The sequence below is a fragment of the Triticum urartu genome, chromosome 3, assembly GCF_003073215.2.
Source record: "Triticum urartu cultivar G1812 chromosome 3, Tu2.1, whole genome shotgun sequence".
NCBI classification, from domain to species: Eukaryota; Viridiplantae; Streptophyta; class Magnoliopsida; order Poales; family Poaceae; genus Triticum; species Triticum urartu.
Window position 1 is genome coordinate 711,099,716 of NC_053024.1, and position 18,710 is coordinate 711,118,425.

Sequence of the window (18,710 nt, forward strand, 5' to 3'; positions counted from 1 at the left end):
AGATAATAGATAGATAGATAGATAGATAGATAGATTGGGTCTCAGATCCATTCGCTACCACATGGAGAAAATCCTCAGAGATTGCCAGGAAAGACCATTCCAACATGGCTAATATTCCTAGCTCCTCCTCCTGTTCCGACCCATAGAAAGGCGAGTGGGAGAGGTGCTCTGTGTCCCACAGTCAATTGGAGAAGTTGCAAACGCAAGGATTTCTCCCTCCTGCAGATCTGGTCCCTGTTCAAGCGGGGCTGGCCAACTTCAATGGCAAAACCCAGGCGGAGGATTTCCCCAATCCATCTGCGGGAGAATGAGTGTGCCTCCTCCCCTATTGGCTAAGGGATGTGTGATTTCCAATTCACCCATTCCTCCGAGGGCTTCTGAAATATTATGGCCTCCAGCTGCACAATTTTACCCCAGCCTCCATACTGCATATCATAGGCTACGTCGCCTTATGAAAACTATTCCTGGGTTATGAGGCCCATTTTGATCCGTGGAGAAGGTTATTTTGTCTTCTCCCACGCAACCACGAGGGATCGAGTTTTGAAGTGGGCGGAGCCGAAATATGGCGTATTGCTGAGACTGGATACCTATCCGGCACGCCGAAGAAAGCTTCCGAAGAGTAGACCTCTGAATGGTTTTGAAGTGGTACTTCCAGATCCAGTCCGGAGGGGTCTCCCCGAGTTTGCAAGTGTTCCTCCGAAGAAACGCCACAGCTGGGGCCCTCGGAGCCTCGAGGAGGAAGATAGTGCGGAAGTCCGCCAACTCCTGAGCAAGATCAGGACGCTTGCCCAATCCGGATACACGATAGTCGAAGTGATGGCGACCTCCATAGTGCAGGGGGTCTAGCCACTTCAATACAGAGGACTTCCCATGTGGAACTACAATGCAGAAGATGACGCCTCCCGCTGCTGCAGGAAAGGTCCGGACACCCCTGCCGCCCTAGCCAAAATATTGGCTGAATTGTTCAAGGGTGAGGAAGAGGAGTTCCTGCGCATCACGCATAGAGAAGGATATTCCATGTACAGTCCTCCTAGCTGAGTAAGCCCTCAACTCTTCCGCTCTACTCATCCCACTCCCTGAGCTTTGCTTTAATGAATATTAACCCATCCATTTTCTTCTTCTTTCTTTCTCTATCTATATATAGAACCCTCGTGTCATTTCTTCTTTTTGGTCTCATATAATTAAGGAATTATATACATATAAAATCCAATATAAATTCGCCTATAAAAGAAGGATTACTTTTCCTTGGTAATATATAGGAAGAAGGGGTCATCTTTTTCTTTTTTAGGGATAGGAAAATTTCGTCGATATGGTTCATTTTATATATAGCATAACAATCTTGGGCAAGAGTTTATGATCATATATGTATTCCAACAAGGAGGATTTTCAATGCGGGATATAAAAACATATCTCTCTGTAGCACCCGTGCTAAGTACTCTATGGTTTGGTGCTTTAGCAAGATAACAGCATTGGCGAAAGATTTCCGAGGGGCTTCACAGCCCCGCCCCGCAGCCCGAGGGCCATAATCGGGACCTTGACCCTGGATTCGAAGAGGATCCAGATATATTCGTGGTGCTCGAGAATGGCGTGTTTTATTAGGCGAGCTACACGGCACCGAAGTGCCCATCATCGCCGATTACCCTGGTCTTCTTCCCGCTTCGCACGTAAGTAGTCAGGAGACATCTCTCCCGAAAGGGTTCCCTCGTTCTGCCTCACCCACCGCACTGTCTCGTGCTTCGAAGGGGAGACGTTCTACATAATGTGCTACTCCAGGAGCGACTCCGAAGAGAGCGGCCGTCGCACCTGGCAAGCCTTCGAAGAGGAAGGCAAACGAAGACACGGTCGGGCCCTTGTCAAAGAGGTATGGGTTTGCAAATACGTTTTCTTAATAGTCGCGTCCAACCGTGACTTTAATGTCCATCCTGTATCAGGAAGAAAGTCCGCCGGACTGTGTCCGTGGGTCCGATCAGTAATAGTCCCAACAGCCAGGATCCCGCCTCAGCCGAGGGGACGGGGGACGATATGGGAGTGATGCCGAACTGTCCTTCGGCCGAGGGCTCGGAAAATATGTCCGTTACCAACTCGGAAGTGGAGAGCGCCATGAATCATCGGCGCCGGAGGGCCATTTTACGAGACCACCGCTTTTCGGAAGAGGCGTTTAATGCCTTCAGCTCGGCTGATGCATACATCCGAGCTGCTCGAGATGGGCTTAGCAGAGCCACAAAGCAGCATTTAAAAGATGCGCAGGTAAGTTTACTGTGTCTCAGTATGATAACCATATGCTAGTAGCCCCCGAGCCTTAAAGTAGTTGGGACAACTGATTTGAGGATCGCTGCATGACCAGGTTCTGTCGGAGAAGAACAACGTGCTAGCCCAAGAGCTATAGAAGTGTCGGACGCAATGACCACCGAACTAGAAAAATCCAAAGCGGCGTCTTCTGGTGATATTTCCCTCCATCGAGAAACAATTATTGCATAGCGACCGTGTTAACACTGTGGTTTTATCTCATAACAGGATCATCAGATCAATTGGAGGAAAAAGAGTCGAAAAGACTGCATGCCGCAGGCGAGTGGGTTTTGACCCGTGTCAGACAGCAGAAAATCAAACTCCAAGATGCAAACACCCGGCTGGGCGAAGAGCTGAAGGATGTGCGGGCCCAGCTAGCCGACTCCGTGAAGGAGAACAAAAAACTGCGAGACGGCATATTCAGTATGTGGCCGTATTTACCTTATAACAGTTTGGAAAGTAAAAGTAGCTGATATAGCTGTGATTGCGGGTATATTGATGGGCCCTCCCGAAGAGGAGGTGTCCGGATCATCAAGTGATCTTCTGCAAGGGTAGTCGCAGTTGCACGAGCAAGCTCGGCAAGCAATGCGGAGTGTAGCCAAGGCCTTATGGCCATCCGACTCCCCTCCAGGGAGTATGGAGAAGCTTGTAGAGCTGTTCAAGGGAGCGCGGCGGCGTATCCGGCTATGGAAGATATCGGCCTGCCGAGAAGGTGCGTGAGAGGCCTGGGCCATGGTAAAAACACGATATACCAAGCTGGATCCGAATCACATGGCCCGGGTCATACCGCTAGGGTCAAATGGGAAAGAAATTCCCGTTAGTTTAGTATATGGCTAGGTAGAGGTGGCTGCTAGATACTCCCAACAGGATTGTAAATTAGACCGCCTATTGGACGGTATAGAGGATGAAATTTTTAAGTCCTAAGTGACTATGTATTTTCCTTCTAGCTGGATTGTAAAACGATTGTCATGGACGACCTTTTCGCTTCAATCTCTCGACCCGAAGATGCGGAGTGTTTCCGAATACCTAAGCGGCAAAATAAACCGGGGTATGAGTGGAAACCAGGCGTAGGGGTCATAGGTGCTTGAACAGACAAGTTGTATCCGGCTAGTCATGTTATGTTACATTGAAATTGTAAGAAACATCTTCCAGAAAGAATAGTTCCGTTAAGGGTTCCTTTCCCTTGGTGTGCATGCATCTATGTGCATGTACGGATTGTGATGAAAAAAATCACAGTGTGTATAACTTCTGGGGGTTCATAGTGGAGCGAGTGCAAAAACATCTTTAGTTCATCGACCGAATATTCCCTTAAGAATGCTAGCTTTCGGCTTCACCCAGTCTGAGGTACACATCCGGATGACCCAGCAGTAACAATCGCAGAGGTGCTCCCTTTATGCCCTAGCCAAACTAACGGGGACGTAGGACATAAGCACAGGAGCCAGGCAACCCAGCTTGGCCAAAACTTAAGTCATATCGATGCATATAATGGCAAAGAAAAGGTACATATGGGAGAAAACGCATATGTGATGAGCTTTATGCTCGGAAAATAGAAATAGCAAGCTTCTGTCCAAGAAGCCCCAGGTATGATAGACGTACATACTTGAAGATGTATGCATCGGGGGTGCACGGTCTAACCGCACGAAAGCCTTTAAGGCTAAAAAGAAAAAATGAAAAGAGAGAAAAAATGATGAAAACAATAAGAGGAAGGAGACGAACAAAGAGTTCAGCGCTAGGCATAGAATCTTCGGAGTCTGGCCGCGTTCCAGCGATTCGGCTCTAGTCGATTGTCTGACGCATCACGCAAGTGATACGCTCCTCCAGTGAGAACTTCATCGATGATGAAGGGACCCTCCCACTTGGGCTTGAGTTTGTCCTTTTTCTTCTCCGGCGAGCGTAGAACGAGTTCGCCGACGTTGTAAGTTTTGGCCCGCACTTCTCTGATTTGATACCTGCGAGCCTTCTGTTGATAAAATGCGGAACGGGCTTTTACGATGTTGCGCTCCTCCTCCAGGGCGTCTAAGCTGTCCTGCCGATCGAGCTCGGCCTCTCTCTCTTCTTACATGTGCACTCGAGGTGAGTCATGAATAATGTCGCAGGGTAATACTGTCTCTGCGCCGTACTCCATGAAAAAGGGGGTGTATCCGGTAGTGCGATTCGGCGTGGTCCTAAGCCCCCAGAGTACGGAGTCGAGTTCCACAACCCAGTGCTTGTCTGATTCCTTCAAAGACCGCACTAGTTTGGGTTTAACGCCGCTCATAATAAGACCATTGGCTCGTTCGACTTGGCCGTTTGTCTATGGATGATAGACAGAGGCGTAATCGAGCTTGATGCCTAGATTAGCGCACTAGGTTTTCACTTCGTCGGCTGTGAAATTGGAGTCGTTATCAGTGATGATGCTGTGCGGAACACCATAACGGTGTACGACGCCGGATATAAAGTCTATTACTGGCCCGGACTCGGCCGTTTTAACTGGTTGGCCTCTATCCATTTGGTGAATTTATCGACCATGAGTAGCAAATATTTTTTCTTATGGCTTACTCCTTTAAGGGGTCCAACCATATCCAGTCCCTACACCGCAAAAGGCCAAGTGATGGGATTTTTTGTAGGGCGGTGGGGGACATATGGCTTTGGTTGGCGAAGATTTGGCATCCAACATAATGTTTGGACAAGTTCCTGTGCATCCACTCGGGCTGTCGGCCAATAGAACCCTGTACGGAAGGCCTTGCTAATAAGGGCCCAAGCTGCGGCGTGGTGCCTACAGAGACCGGCATGAATCTCAGCCAGGAGCTGCCGCCCCTCCTCCTCGGAGATACATCTTTGAAGGACTCTGGTAGCGCTTTTCTTATAGAGCTCTCTATCGTGAACCTTGTAGGCCTTCGAACGCCGGACAATGCGGCGGGCCTCATTTTGGTCCTCGGGAAGCTCCTTCCTGTTAAGGTAGGCCAGGAAGGGTTTGTTCCATGGGGCAATGACTGCCATGATGAGATGCACCGACGGTGTTATTTCGGTGGCTGAGCCTCCGATGATGTCAGTGTTATCGGAATCTGGGGTTATGTTCAGATCCGGACGAGTGTTGTCGTTTTCCCCCTGCCACGCCACAGATGGCTTAAAAAGCCTTTCCAGAAAGATATTGGGTGGGATGGGGTCGCGCTTAGCGCCGATACGAGCAAGAACGTCCACCACTTGATTACTTTCTCGAGCCACATGTTGGAACTCGAGCCCCTCGAACCGGGCCGACATTTTTATGACGACATTACGATAAGCTTCCATCTTCGGATCTTTGGCGTCGAAGTCTCCATTTATTTGAGATATTGCAAGGTTTGAGTCCCCGCGCACTTCTAGGCGTTGTATGCCCATGGAGACAGCCATCCGGAGCCCATGCAATAAGGCCTCGTATTTTACTACATTGTTGGAGTCTGTGTATAGTATTTGGAGTACATACTGAACGACGTCTCCAGTAGGTGACGTTAAAACGACGCCCGCCCCTAGCCCTGCCAGCATTTTGGAGCCATCGAAATACATAACCCAATTGGAATATGTGTCGTATTCTTTGGGGAGTTCAGCCTCTGTCCATTCGGTGACGAAGTCAACTAGTACTTGGGATTTAATAGCTCAACGTGGTTTGTATGTAATATTAAATGGAAGGATCTCAATGGCTCATTTGGCAATCCGGCCTGTGGCATCGCGGTTGTTTATAATGTCATTGAGTGGTACTTCATAAGCCACCATGATCGAACACTCCTGGAAGTAGTGACGGAGCTTTCGGGATGCCATGAAGACCGCGTATGCTATCTTTTTATAATGGGGTACCGGGATTTGCATGGTGTAAGGACAGTGGATATGTAGTATACTGGCTTTTGAAGCGGGAATTTGTGTCCGTCGTGTTCTCGTTCAACGATGAGCACGGCGCTCACCACCTGATGTGTTGCCGATATGTATAATAACATCGGTTCGCTGACATTTGGCGCTGCCAGGATTGGGTTGCTCGCAAGAAGGGTTTTTATTTCCTCCAGTCCGGCTTTTGTCGCGTCCATCCACTCGAAGTGATCGGTTTGCCGTAGAAGGCGATAGAGTGGTAGTGCCTTTTCTCCCAATCTGGAGATAAAACGGCTTAGAGCTGCCATGCAACCCGCGAGCTTTTGGACTTGTTTAAGGTCTGTTGGCGTAGCCAATTGTGACAAAGCTCGGATTTTGGCTGGATTTGCTTTGATTCCTCTGTTGGAAACGATGAAGCCAAGCAGTTTTCCAGCGGGGACGCCGAAAACGCACTTTTCCAGATTGAGCTTACTGTCATACACGCGGAGGTTATCAAATGTGAGACGTAAATCATCTATTATGTTTCGACACGCCTAGTTTTGATGACGACGTCGTCCACATAAGCTTCAACTATCTTGCCGATCTGCATCTCCAGGCATGTTTGAATAATGCATTGGTATGTGGCGCCGGCGTTCTTGAGCTCGAAGGGCATGGTGTTGACGCAGAATGGCCCATATGGGGTGATGAATGCTGTTGCAGCTTGATCAGACTCCTTCATTTTGATTTGATGGTATCCAGCATATGCATCAAGGAAACACAGTGAGTCGTGTCCTGCGGTAGCATCAATTATTTCATCAATGTGGGGGAGGGGGAGGGATCCTTAGGGCAGTCCTTATTGAGGTCTTTAAAATCGACGCACAACCGCCAGGATTTGTCCTTCTTTGGTACCATCACCAGGTTTGCTAGCTAGTCCGGATGTTTTATTTCTCTGATGAATCCGGCCTCAATTAGCTTGGCCAGCTCCTCCCCCATAGCTTGGCATTTGGGCTCGGAAAAGCGTCGCAGTGCTTGTTTGATTGGTTTGTATCCCTTTAAGATATTGAGGCTATGTTCGGCCAGCTCACGTGGGATTCCTGGCATGTCAGAAGGGTGCTAGGTGAATATATCCCAGTTTTCGCGAAGGAAATCCCTTAGTGCGGCATCGACAGTTGGGTGTAATTGTGCTCCAATAGATGTTGTCTTCTTGGGGTCCTTTGGGTGGACCTGGAATTTGACTATTTCTTCTGCCGGTTTGAAGGAGGTGGATTTGGGGCGTTTGTCTAAGATCACATCGTCCCTATCCACCGTGGAGCGTAGTGCGGTTAATTCTTCGGCTGCGAGGGCTTCAGATAATGCCTCAAGGGCCAGGGATGCAGTTTTGTTTTCGGCATGAAGTGCTATGCCCAGATCACTGACAAGAGTGATTATGCCGTTTGGTCCGGGCATTTTGAGCTTCATATACCCGTAATGAGGTATAGCTTGGAAGCGTGTAAAAGCATCCTGCCCCAACAGGGCGTGGTATCTGCTCCTGAAAGGAGCCACTTGGAAGGTGATTTCTTCAGACCGATAATTCTCCGGCATGCCGAATACCATGTCAAGTGTGATTTTTCCCGCACACCGCGCCTCCCGATTGGGAATGATTCCTCGAAAGGTCGTGCTGCTTTGCTTGATGCGTCTCCTGTCTATTTCTATTTTGTGGAGTGTATCCTCATAGATGAGGTTTAGTCCGCTGCCATCGTCCATGAGCACTGAGGGAGTCCTGGATAAGGGGGTGTCGGTGTCAAAACCGGCGGATCTCGGGTAGGGGGTCCCAAACTATGCGTCTAGCCAGATGGTAATAGGAGGCAAGGGACACGAAGTTTTACCCAGGTTCGGGCCCTCTCGATGGAGGTAAAACCCTACGTCCTGCTTGATTAATATTGATGATATGGGTAGTACAAGAGTAGATCTACCACGAGATCGAAGAGGCTAAACCCTAGAAGCTAGCATATGGTATGATTGTTGATGTCTATGTTGTCCAACGGACTAAAACCCTCTGGTTTATATAGACACCGGATAGGGTTAGGGTTACATAGAGTCGGTTACAATGGTAGGAGATCTACATATCCGTATCGCCAAGCTTTCCTTCCACGCCAAGGAAAGTCCCTCCCGGACACGGGACGAAGTCTTCAATCTTGTATCTTCATAGTCCAGGAGTCCGGCTGAAGGTATAGTCCGGCTATCCGAACACCCCCTAATCCAGGACTCCCTCAGTAGCCCCTGAACCAGGCTTCAATGACGACGAGTCCGGCGCGCAGACTGTCTTCGGCATTGCAAGGCGGGTTCCTCCTCCAAGTACTTTGTAGAAGATTTTGAACACAAAGATAGTGTCCGGCTCTGCAAAATAAGTTTCCACATATTGCCATAGAGAGAATAATATTTACACGAATCTAATCCACTAACGTATTCCGTAGCGTGACACACCACGGCCAAGCCTTTATCCGAGTCGTTTCATTATCCGAGTCTTGTTAAAGAAGAGATCATGTCCCCTTATCCCGGGATTCTCATCAATACGGGCGTGGTAACCCAACCGCGCCATTGATTACGGTGCTTGGAGATAAGCGAGTTTTACCAGGCTGGTGGGGACATGTAGTTGCGTCCACCCACATAAGGGGATGAAGATCCACCTCTTCACCTACGCCTTCTTCCTCCTTCGCCTATCCATTCTTGCGCACTCGAGCTCCAGCGCCCAAGTCCGCACTCCCCACCTCAACCTTCTCCAGCCATGTCCGGAGCGGGAGGCAAGTGGATTGTCTCCTCCGCCACAGAGGGACACATCAAAAAGCTGAGGAAGGCCGGATACCTGTCTAACGACATCGCGTACCGGCTTCCCGAAAAGGGGTAGCTCATCCCCACCCATAGGCCCCATGAGAGGGTGGTGTTCCTCCCCCATTTCCTCCGCGGACTGGGCTTCCCTCTCCACCCATTCGTCTGGGGGCTCATGTTCTAGTACGGCCTGGATTTCCATGATCTGGCCCCGAACTTCGTCCTCAACATCTTGGCGTTTATCATCGTGTGCGAGGCCTTCTTCCGCATCCGCCCCCGTTTCGGCCTATGGCTCAAGACTTTCAACGTCAAGCCGAAGGTGGTGCACGGCAACCAAGTGGAGTGTGGAGGCGCCATGGCGGCCAAGATGGCCAACATCCTATGGCTCGAGGGCTCCTTTGTGGAGACCCTGAAGGGGTGGCAATCGGGGTGGTTTTACATCCCCGAGCCGCGCGACGCGGAATGGGTCGCACCCCCCGAGTTCCGATCTGGACCCCCTACGCGGCTCACCTCCTGGAAGGAGACGGGCCTGTCTTGGGGTAAAAAAGGAGAGCTGACCGGACTCCAAACATGCATCCAAACCCTGGCGGACAAGAAGCTCAAACTTGTCAACGTAGTCCAGGTTATGCTCATCCGCCTGATCCTCCCGTGTCAACAACGGGCTTTCAACCTGTGGGAGTTCGACCCGGCGCGGCACCAAACTCTGAGCAGGCTCTTCGACACGATGTACGAAGATGCCTGGAAGGTGCTTTTCAAAGGCGCCGAGGCTCCCGCATCGGCTACCGAGGATCGTGGATTCAGTGCGCAGCGTCACGCTCTCGCGGTAAGCTGTTTTTTTCTTTTACAGGGTATCAGTTTTTCATAGTTTGACTCCATGCGGGATCTAAGCTCCCTTACCTTTGATAGGATTGGCAGGTGACGTCCGGACAGATCAACTGTCCGGCTCCTTTGCCCGAAGGCCCAGCGGATGCTCGCTTGGCGAATCTGCTGGTTCCAACACCCTATGTGGTGCCGGAGAAGAAGGCCACGAAAAAGGCCGTGGGGACACGAAAGAGTGCCCGGCGCCAGGAGGCGTCGGATCCATCATCCGATGGTTCCGAGGCGCATTCCTCCCGTGAAGACGAGGAGGAAGAAGAGGAGAACTCTCCCCCTCCAGTGGGAGGAGAGAAGAAAAGGAAGGCTGCCCTCTCTGGGGAGGCCGGAGGGTCCAAGAAGGGGAAAACCCTTCCTCCAGAGTACTCCACCGACGCCGACGGCGGAGAGGATTGGCAGCCCAGGGCCAAGCCCCTGGCAAAATCGTAAGTATCCGGATACCAGAGTAATTCATAGTATTCGTTTATTGCACAGCTTTCCCTTACGTCGAATATGTTTATGCAGCCCACCCAAAGACCGGCTCGACGCGTCGTCGAGCGGCTCACTGGACTCATCGGATGTGAACTCGCTTCCGACGGCTTCCTCCCCCCGCCCTACGGACGACACCGAAGTGTTGTCCCAACAGGTTCCAAGCCGGGAGGAGGTGGTCCTGGAGGCATCGCAAGGTGACCTCCCGGACTCCGGGAGTAAAGGGGATGAAACCCCCCAGGGCTCCAAGTCCAGCTCTAGGCCGGACACCGCTCCGGAACCTTCAAAGGTTCCAGAGTCCGGCGGGGGGCCTCCTTCCAAGAGGAGCAAGTCCACCGTGCCGGCGACCCCCGTCCAACCGGAGGCGCCGAACAATATGTTGGAGGCGCTCCAAGGCGCCTCCATCGACGAGGAGCACCGCATTATTATGAGTGCGGTGGTCCGGAAGGTTCAGTCCGCCAAGAGCGGACTGACTGAAGCTTGTACTAGCCTTTTAATAGGCTTTGAGGTAAGTAAAGAATGTGTAAATAATATTATCGCATAGACAGTGGCCCCTGATGCTCTGTTTGGCGTTCGGGAAGAAAAGCCGAATAGAGGATCAAATAGAATTCCCAGGAGTCTAACAAAAATGAGTCAATATGCATATGCAGGCTTCCCTGCTTGCGTCCGCCGCACTGACAAAAGTGGACACGCTAAAGCAGAACCTCGAGCGGTCCGAGCAAGAGCTCGGGCGTGCCAAGAAGCAGCTCGAGGACAATGAAGGTAAGAAATACCTTGTTTTTAAATATATATATATATATATAAAAAGGTGCAATTGCAAAGAATGACAGGATTATCGTGGCTATTTTAGGGGCCATGTCTGAAGTGGTGACCCTTAAGCAAGCGCTGGTCGAGGCCGAGAAGGGGGCGGCCTCAGAGCGCACCGAGCGGGAGAAGTATGAGGCCGAGGTTGGCAAGGTGCGGCAAGAGCTCCAGGCTCTCATGGAAAAACATGAGAGTTTCGAGCTTGACTCAAAGACGCGAGCGTCCGAGCTCGCAGTGGCTATTGAAAATGCCAAGTCTGCCAAGGCCGAATCCCAGAAGACCCTCGAGGAGTTGGATGAGGTGAAGAAGATAGCGGCAGGTAAGGCATTCTTTATGCAAAGCAAACACATAAACGTGAGTTACTTGTTACTTACCCGAATCCGGAGCTCTCCAGGAGCGTTCGCAGATCTTCCCCGGAGTGTGGCCGATGCCGCCGCATTCTATCGAGCTGAGGAGGGCAGCTCGACAGAGAAGGTGTTCTGGTCTCAGTATGCTGAGGCCGGACACCCCGTGCCCCTGAGCGACCAGCTGAAGCAACTGGTCGAGCTCCACAAGGTGGCCGAACAGGCCTTGAAGGGCCTCATTGTTCGGCTGTGGCCTAGAGGGGCTCTGCCTGGGAGCTATTTCGGGCTGGTGCGGCGGTTGGTGGAGGCCTGTCCAAGGCTTGAAGTCATCAAGCGCTCCGTCTGCATTGAAGGTGCCCGTAGGGCCCTTGCCCGTGCTAAGGTGCACTGGGGCAAGCTGGATGCTGAGAAGCTGGTGAAGGACGGGCCACCGCCGGGGAAAGAGCATCGCAAGCCCGAGAATTACTATAAGGATGTTCTGAAGGGTGCCTGCCTTGTGGCGGATGAATATTCTAGGGATGTAATTTTTTAGTGAAACTTGCTCTTTTTGTCATGTGCGCTAAAAACTTGTTTGTATGCGCTAAGCAATGCTGTTGGAATTTAAAATATTACCTTCTGTGCGGCTGTTTATCAATTCTGAGAGATGGCGAGTCGTCGGCTTCTGCCCCCATGCCGCTAGTGCTGGGGTGTTCGGGGATAAACCTGAGCGCTCTTTTTCCCATGTTTGGGTCCTTCGAGGGAGGCGCTCAGCCCAACGAACAAGGCAATCGGACTATAATGCGTGAACACTCTCACTTAGCCATAGAATTCTATAATTTTAAATTTTGGCGAAGCCCCTGGTATTCGGAAGACCGAGTTCGGGGCGCTATCCACGCCTTGGACGGACAGAGCCGGCTCCTCGCCCTAAGCGGCATAAGTCTTTAGGGACTCGAAAAACCTCTCGCACAGCAACCAGCTCTCGCTTCATCACGACAGTCAGTTTTAGCTTTCTCCACTGAGGTGCTCGACCCAGCTCAACTGGGGCACAATCGCAGTGGTTCTCCTAGTGCTACCTTAGCCGATATAGCGGAACGTAAGGCACCAAAACATAGGAGCCGGGCAAACCCAACTATTGACCCAAGACATGATTCGGAGCCGATGCATATAATGCTATAAGTTCATGGTGCCGCACTTGTTAAGTGTTCGGACTTCTCACACCATATTGAGGGGTGCTAAAGCCCCTGGCGTATTTTGGCCGTACCAACGTGTATGGGTGCAACATGTCGTTAAGGAACATATATAAAGAAAAAAGGTGATGCAAAAATAGACGAAAGCTATGCATTGTTTATTAAAAAGGGCTGCGATCAAATCAGAACGATACAAATAATGTGATAAGTGGAAGGTTGGACTAGTTAACATGTCCGTTCCAGGGGCAAGCTGCGGAATAGTATGCGGAACAAGTATACTGCTCGTGATAGAGACCACCTGGGAGTTCCGTACTGCGGCGTGGCTTGTCTGCTTTGCTGGTTCTTGCATCGTTTGTGCGGCAATTGAACTGCTGAACAGGCCTTCCGAAGGATGGAGTCCTGAAAGTAAGAGAAAATTAAAAAAATCGGCAGCCCCTGGTACAGTTTAAGCCATATTTTTGGGCGTGCCGTGATGGTGCCCCTCCCCCTGTACCCATGGTATATCTAGAGCGTAGTTATGTACGTGAAGTACTGGCGTCGCCTTTTTGCGAGGGTTGGGGTTGGGGCCGCATTGCTATGCCTGCTCGGATCGTGCCAGGCGGTCTTGTTGTAGGTTACTCCGGGCGCGCTTGACGGTGTCCGGTCGTTTAGTGGTCGGACTGGAGAACTGCCTGGAGAGGCTGCTTTGTACTTCCGCTGCAAGGGCCATCGTGTGCTCCTCCGTTCGGAGCGAGCGTTCGGTGTTTCCATTGACCGTAATTACTCCTCGAGGGCCTGGCATCTTGAGCTTAAGGTATGCGTAGTGCGGTACCACATTGCACTTAGCGAATGCGGTTCGCCCGAGCAGTGCGTGATAACCACTGCGAAACGGGACTATGTCGAAGATTAACACCTTGCTTCGGAAATTATCCGGAGATCCGAAGACCACTTCAAGTGTGACTGAGCCTGTACAGTTAGCCTCTACACCTGGTATTACGCCTTTAAAGGTCGTTTTGGTGGGCTTAATCCTCGAGGGATCTATGCCCATTTTTCGCACTGTATCCTGGTAAAGCAGGTTCAGGCTGCTGCCGCCGTCCATAAGGACTCTAGTGAGATGAAATCCATCAATAATTGGGTCTAGGACCAATGCGGCGAATCCGCCATGACGGATGGTAGTGGGATGGTCCCTTTGATCAAAGGTGATCGGGTAGGAGGACCATGGGTTGAACTTTGGGGCGACTGGCTCTACCGCGTATACGTCCCTTAACGCGCGCTTCCGCTCCCTTTTGGGGACGTGGGTTGCGTATATCATGTTCACCGTCCGCACTTGTGGGGGAAAACCCTTCTGTCCACTGTTGTTCGGCGGCCGGGGCTCCTCGTCGTCATCGCTATGCAGCCCCTTGTCTTCATTTTCGGCGTTTAACTTGCCTGCCTGCTTGAACACCCAACAATCCCTGTTGGTGTGATTGGCCGGCTTTTCGGGGGTGCCATGTATCTGGCACAAGCGGTCGAGTATTCGGTCCAAACTGCACAGGCCCCTAGGATTCCTTTTGAATGGCTTTTTCCGCTGACCGGATTTAGAGCCTCTGAATCCGGCATTAACTACCGTATCCTCAGCATTGTCGCCGTTAATGCGGCCCTTCTGCTTGTTGCAATGCGACCTGCCACTATTGTCCCTGGTGTCGAAATTACCAGGGTTCTTGGTCATATTGTTGCTACGAGCAAGCCAGCTGTCTTCTCCCGCGCAAAAGCGGGTCATGAGTGTCGTTAGTGCTGCCATAGATTTCGGCTTTTCCTGTCCAAGGTGCCGGGCAAGCCACTCGTCACGGATATTGTGCTTGAAGGCTGCTAGGGCCTCAGTGTCCGGACAGTCGACTATTTGATTTTTCTTTGTTAGGAACCGTGTCCAGAATTGCCTGGCCGATTCCTCTGGCTACTGAATGACGTGACTTAGGTCATCGGCGTCTAGGGGTCGCACATAAGTGCCCTGGAAATTGTCAAGGAATGCGGCTTCCAGGTCCTCCCAACAACTGATTGATCCTGTTGGCAAGCTGTTAAGCCAATGCCGAGCTGGTCCTTTAAGCTTGAGTGGGAGGTATTTGATGGCGTGGAAATCGTCGCCGCGGGCCATCTGGATATGAAGGAGATAATCCTCGATCCATACCGCAGGATCTGTTGTGCCATCATATGATTCGATGTTTACGGGTTTGAAACCCTCGGGGATTTGATGATCCATTATTTCGTCCGTAAAGCATAGGGTGTGCGGCGCCTCTATACTGGGCGATATCATGACTTAGCTCCAATGAGCTGTGTTCGTCCCTACCGAATTTGTGGCCAGCGTGACAGTTACCGTCTCGAGCCATGGGGCTCCCACGCGATCCGTAGATCGAGCGTGTTTGCCTTGCCTTGTCCTCCAACATGTCTCATAAGTCCGGCGCATATTCCCGTGCCTTGGTACGAGGTGCGTCTTGAGTGGAGGGCCGGGAGGCCTCTCTGTCGCGGCCACGAGGTGGCCGGTCGGCCGCATCAAGTGCTTCCTCCTCTAATCGTGGTAGCAACCTACGCTTCGGGTAGCTCTTGGAGGGGCGTTCGAGTTTATGCTCTTCGGCCGCAAGGACTTCAGTCCATCTGTCGACCAGCAAATCTTGATCAGCTCTAAGATGTTGCTGTTTTTTCTTGAGGCTTCTTGTCATGGCCATAAGCCTGCGTTGAAAACGCTCTTGCTCGACGGGATCCTCTGGCACGACGAATTCGCCGTCGTCGAGGCTTGCCTCGTCTTCGGAGGGAGGCATATAATTATCGTCCTCGACCTCTCTATCTGCCGCTCTCTCATGAGGGCTTATTTCTACATCCTCCTGTGCTAAGTCTTGCTGGAGGGGGTTTTCTTTGGCACTTTTTGGGGTATTATTATCTCCCGTGCTGGAATCACCGTATTTGTTTTGGCGGGATTTTGAGCGGCGCCGCTGACGCCGGCGCTTAGGCTGTTTCTTGGAGGGGTCATCCTCCGCTGTTCCATCGCCATCTCCCTCTTTTGGGGTGTCCACCATGTATATGTCATATGACGAGGTGGCTTTCCAGGGCCTAGTAGGCGCTGGTTCTTCATCATCTCCTTCATCGGCGTCCATACCATCGATGTCTTCAGAGTCGAAGTCGAGCATGTCGGTTAAGTCGTCGACAGTGGCTACAAAGTGGGTGGTGGGTGGGCTTTGAATTTCTTCATCGTCCGTACCCCAACCTTGCTGACCGTAGTCTGGCTAGGGCTCTCCTGATAAAGAGAGAGACTTCAGTGACTTCAGGATATCGCCGAAAGGCGAGTGCTGAAAGCTGTCCGTGGTAGTGAACTCCATGATCAGCGCCCAATCGGATTCGATCGGCAGGGGCGCGGAGGGTTCGGAGTTTGGAGAGGAGTCCGGCTCCTTGGAGTCACGAGTCTCGCAGAGTACGGGGCTGGTGTTCGGCTCAATCGTCGTTGGGGTCATAGTCCCCGGGGTGGCGTCCAACCGCCTATCCTCGATCGGCGCAGTTGGCTCCGAATTAAGGGTCGGAGCCGATGCGGGTGCGGCCTCTAGGGAACTGTTCGGCGGCAGAGCTAGATCATGCTCGTTGTGACAATGCGGCGCGCTCGGCAGTGGCTCGAACCCGTCGAAGATCAAGTCCCCGCGGATGTTAGCCGTGTAGTTTAAACTTCCAAATCTGACCTGACGGCCAGGGGCGTAGCTTTCGATCTGCTCCAGACGGCCAAGTGAATTGGCCCGCAGTGTGAAGCCGCCGAAGACGAAGATCTGTCCGGGGAGGAAGGTCTCACTCTAGACTGCATCGTTATCGATGATCGTAGGAGCCATCGAGCCTGACGGCGACGACACAGAGGAACTATCAATGAAAGCACCAATGTCGGTGTCAAAACCGGCGGATCTCGGGTAGGGGGTCCCGAACTGTGCGTCTAGGCCAGATGGTAACAGGAGGCAAGGGACACCAAGTTTTACCCAGGTTTGGGCCCTCTCGATGGAGGTAAAACCCTACGTCCTGCTTGATGAATATTGATGATATGGGTAGTACAAGAGTAGATCTACCACGAGATCGAAGAGGCTAAACCCTAGAAGCTAGCCTATGGTATGATTGTTGATGTCTATGTTGTCCTACGGACTAAAACCCTCCGGTTTATATAGACACCGGATAGGGTTAGGGTTACATAGAGTCAGTTACAATGGTAGGAGATGTACATATCCGTATCGCCAAGCTTGCCTTCCACGCCAAGGAAAGTCCCTCCCGGACACGGGACTAAGTCTTCAATCTTGTATCTTCATAGTCCAGGAGTCCGGCTGAAGGTATAGTCCGGCTATCCGAACACCCCCTAATCCAGAACTCCCTCAGGGGGTCTCCGGACAGCCGGACTATATCCTTTGGCCGGACTGTTGGACTATGAAGATACAAGATTGAAGACTTCGTCTCGTGTCCGGATGGGACTTTTACTTGGCGTAGATGGCAAGCTAGGCAATACGGATATGTATATCTCCTCCTTTGTAACCGACCTTGTGTAACCCTAGCCCCCTCCGGTGTCTATATAAACCGGAGGGTTTTAGTCCGTAGGACAACAACGATCATACCATAGGCTAGCTTCTAGTGTTTAGCCTCTCAGATCTCGTGGTAGATCAACTGTTGTAACACTCATATCATCAAGAATAATCAAGCAGGACATAGGGTTTTACCTCCATCAAGAGGGCCCGAACCGGGGTAAAACATCGTGTCCCCTGTCTCCTGTTACCATCCGCCTTAGACGAACAGTTCAGGACCCCCTACCCGAGATCCGCCGGTTTTGACACCGACATTGGTGCTTTCATTGAGAGTTCCACTGTGCCATCACCGTAAGGAAGGATGCCTCATCTCGTTGTTAAAAACAACATTACCGCCGGGGGAGCCCTAGCTGTCGGCCAAACTCTCCTGCTAGGAAGTTTCATCATGACCGCCCGTTCGGCCGCTTCACCGACGATGACTTCTCGGGTCATCGAAAACAGCCTCCACGTCGGCTCGGAATTTGCCGAGCAGATGGATCCAATGTAGCTCTCATCCCTGAACGAGCTCTTGGATCGCATCGCCGCCTTGGGAGTTTCTACGGACTATGATCAGATTGGGCTTAAACCCGATCAAAGGGAGATTAACTCTGCACCGGTCACCCATCATATTGCGGTGGTGGAGGAACAATGCGGCGATTCTTCCTCTATCTTGAGGACTAACTATGTCCGGATTCCTGAGCTCTCCGAGCCGGATACCCATTTACGGGAGGACTTCACCCAAGCCCTGAACCTAGAGTCAGGCGGCGGGCCAGACTTATCGGGCAACATCCCGAAACCCGAACTTCCAAGATTGGAAACTCCTCGGCCCCTGGGTCTTAGATCGGGTAAGGGTTCGGACTCAAAGCCACCCACACACCCAAGCATAAACGATCTTTCCAACATCAGGCAAGCACCCCAGGAAATAGTACATCATTATTGGGCCAGATTCCTCCTTGTGATGAACAAGGTTAAGGACTGTCGCGAGGAAGCCGCAGTCTCATTTTTCTGCAATAATTGCACGGACAAGGGAATCCTTAACACCATAAGTCGCCATGACATATCACGCTTCGCCGACTTGGCGTCCATAGTACGAAAGTATTGTGCGATGGAAAGTGCCTGGAAAACCGAAACAAAATTTTGGGATAATCCGACTCCGAATATACACCCAGTCCGAAGTAAAAGGGTGCACTATCATAAGACACATGAGTTAATTACAAAGAAGCAAAGACCCTCTACAGGGTGTGGAACCATATTGGAGGGATGGCTCAACGGACCCTGCAAAATTCATAGCACAGCGGATACCATACCAACACACAGCCTTAGAGCATGTTGGGTACTCCGGCAGATGGCCAAAAGTGGTGAGGATCTTCTCATCCCAGATGCAACAGAGCACCATCCCGGGGATAACAATACAGTATTAACAGTCTTTGAAATCTTCGCATCAAATAATAGGCGCAAGTGAACACTCCGCAGCCTTGCCGAAATCTGCCATGTGGCAGCAATAAATCCATGGAGTGACACAGCTATTACCTTCAATGCCAGTGACGAACCTAAATTCCAAACAGCCCAAGCACCAGCTGCACTGGTCCTCAGTCCAATTGTGGACGGCTTTCGACTCACCAAAGTACTCATGAACGGCG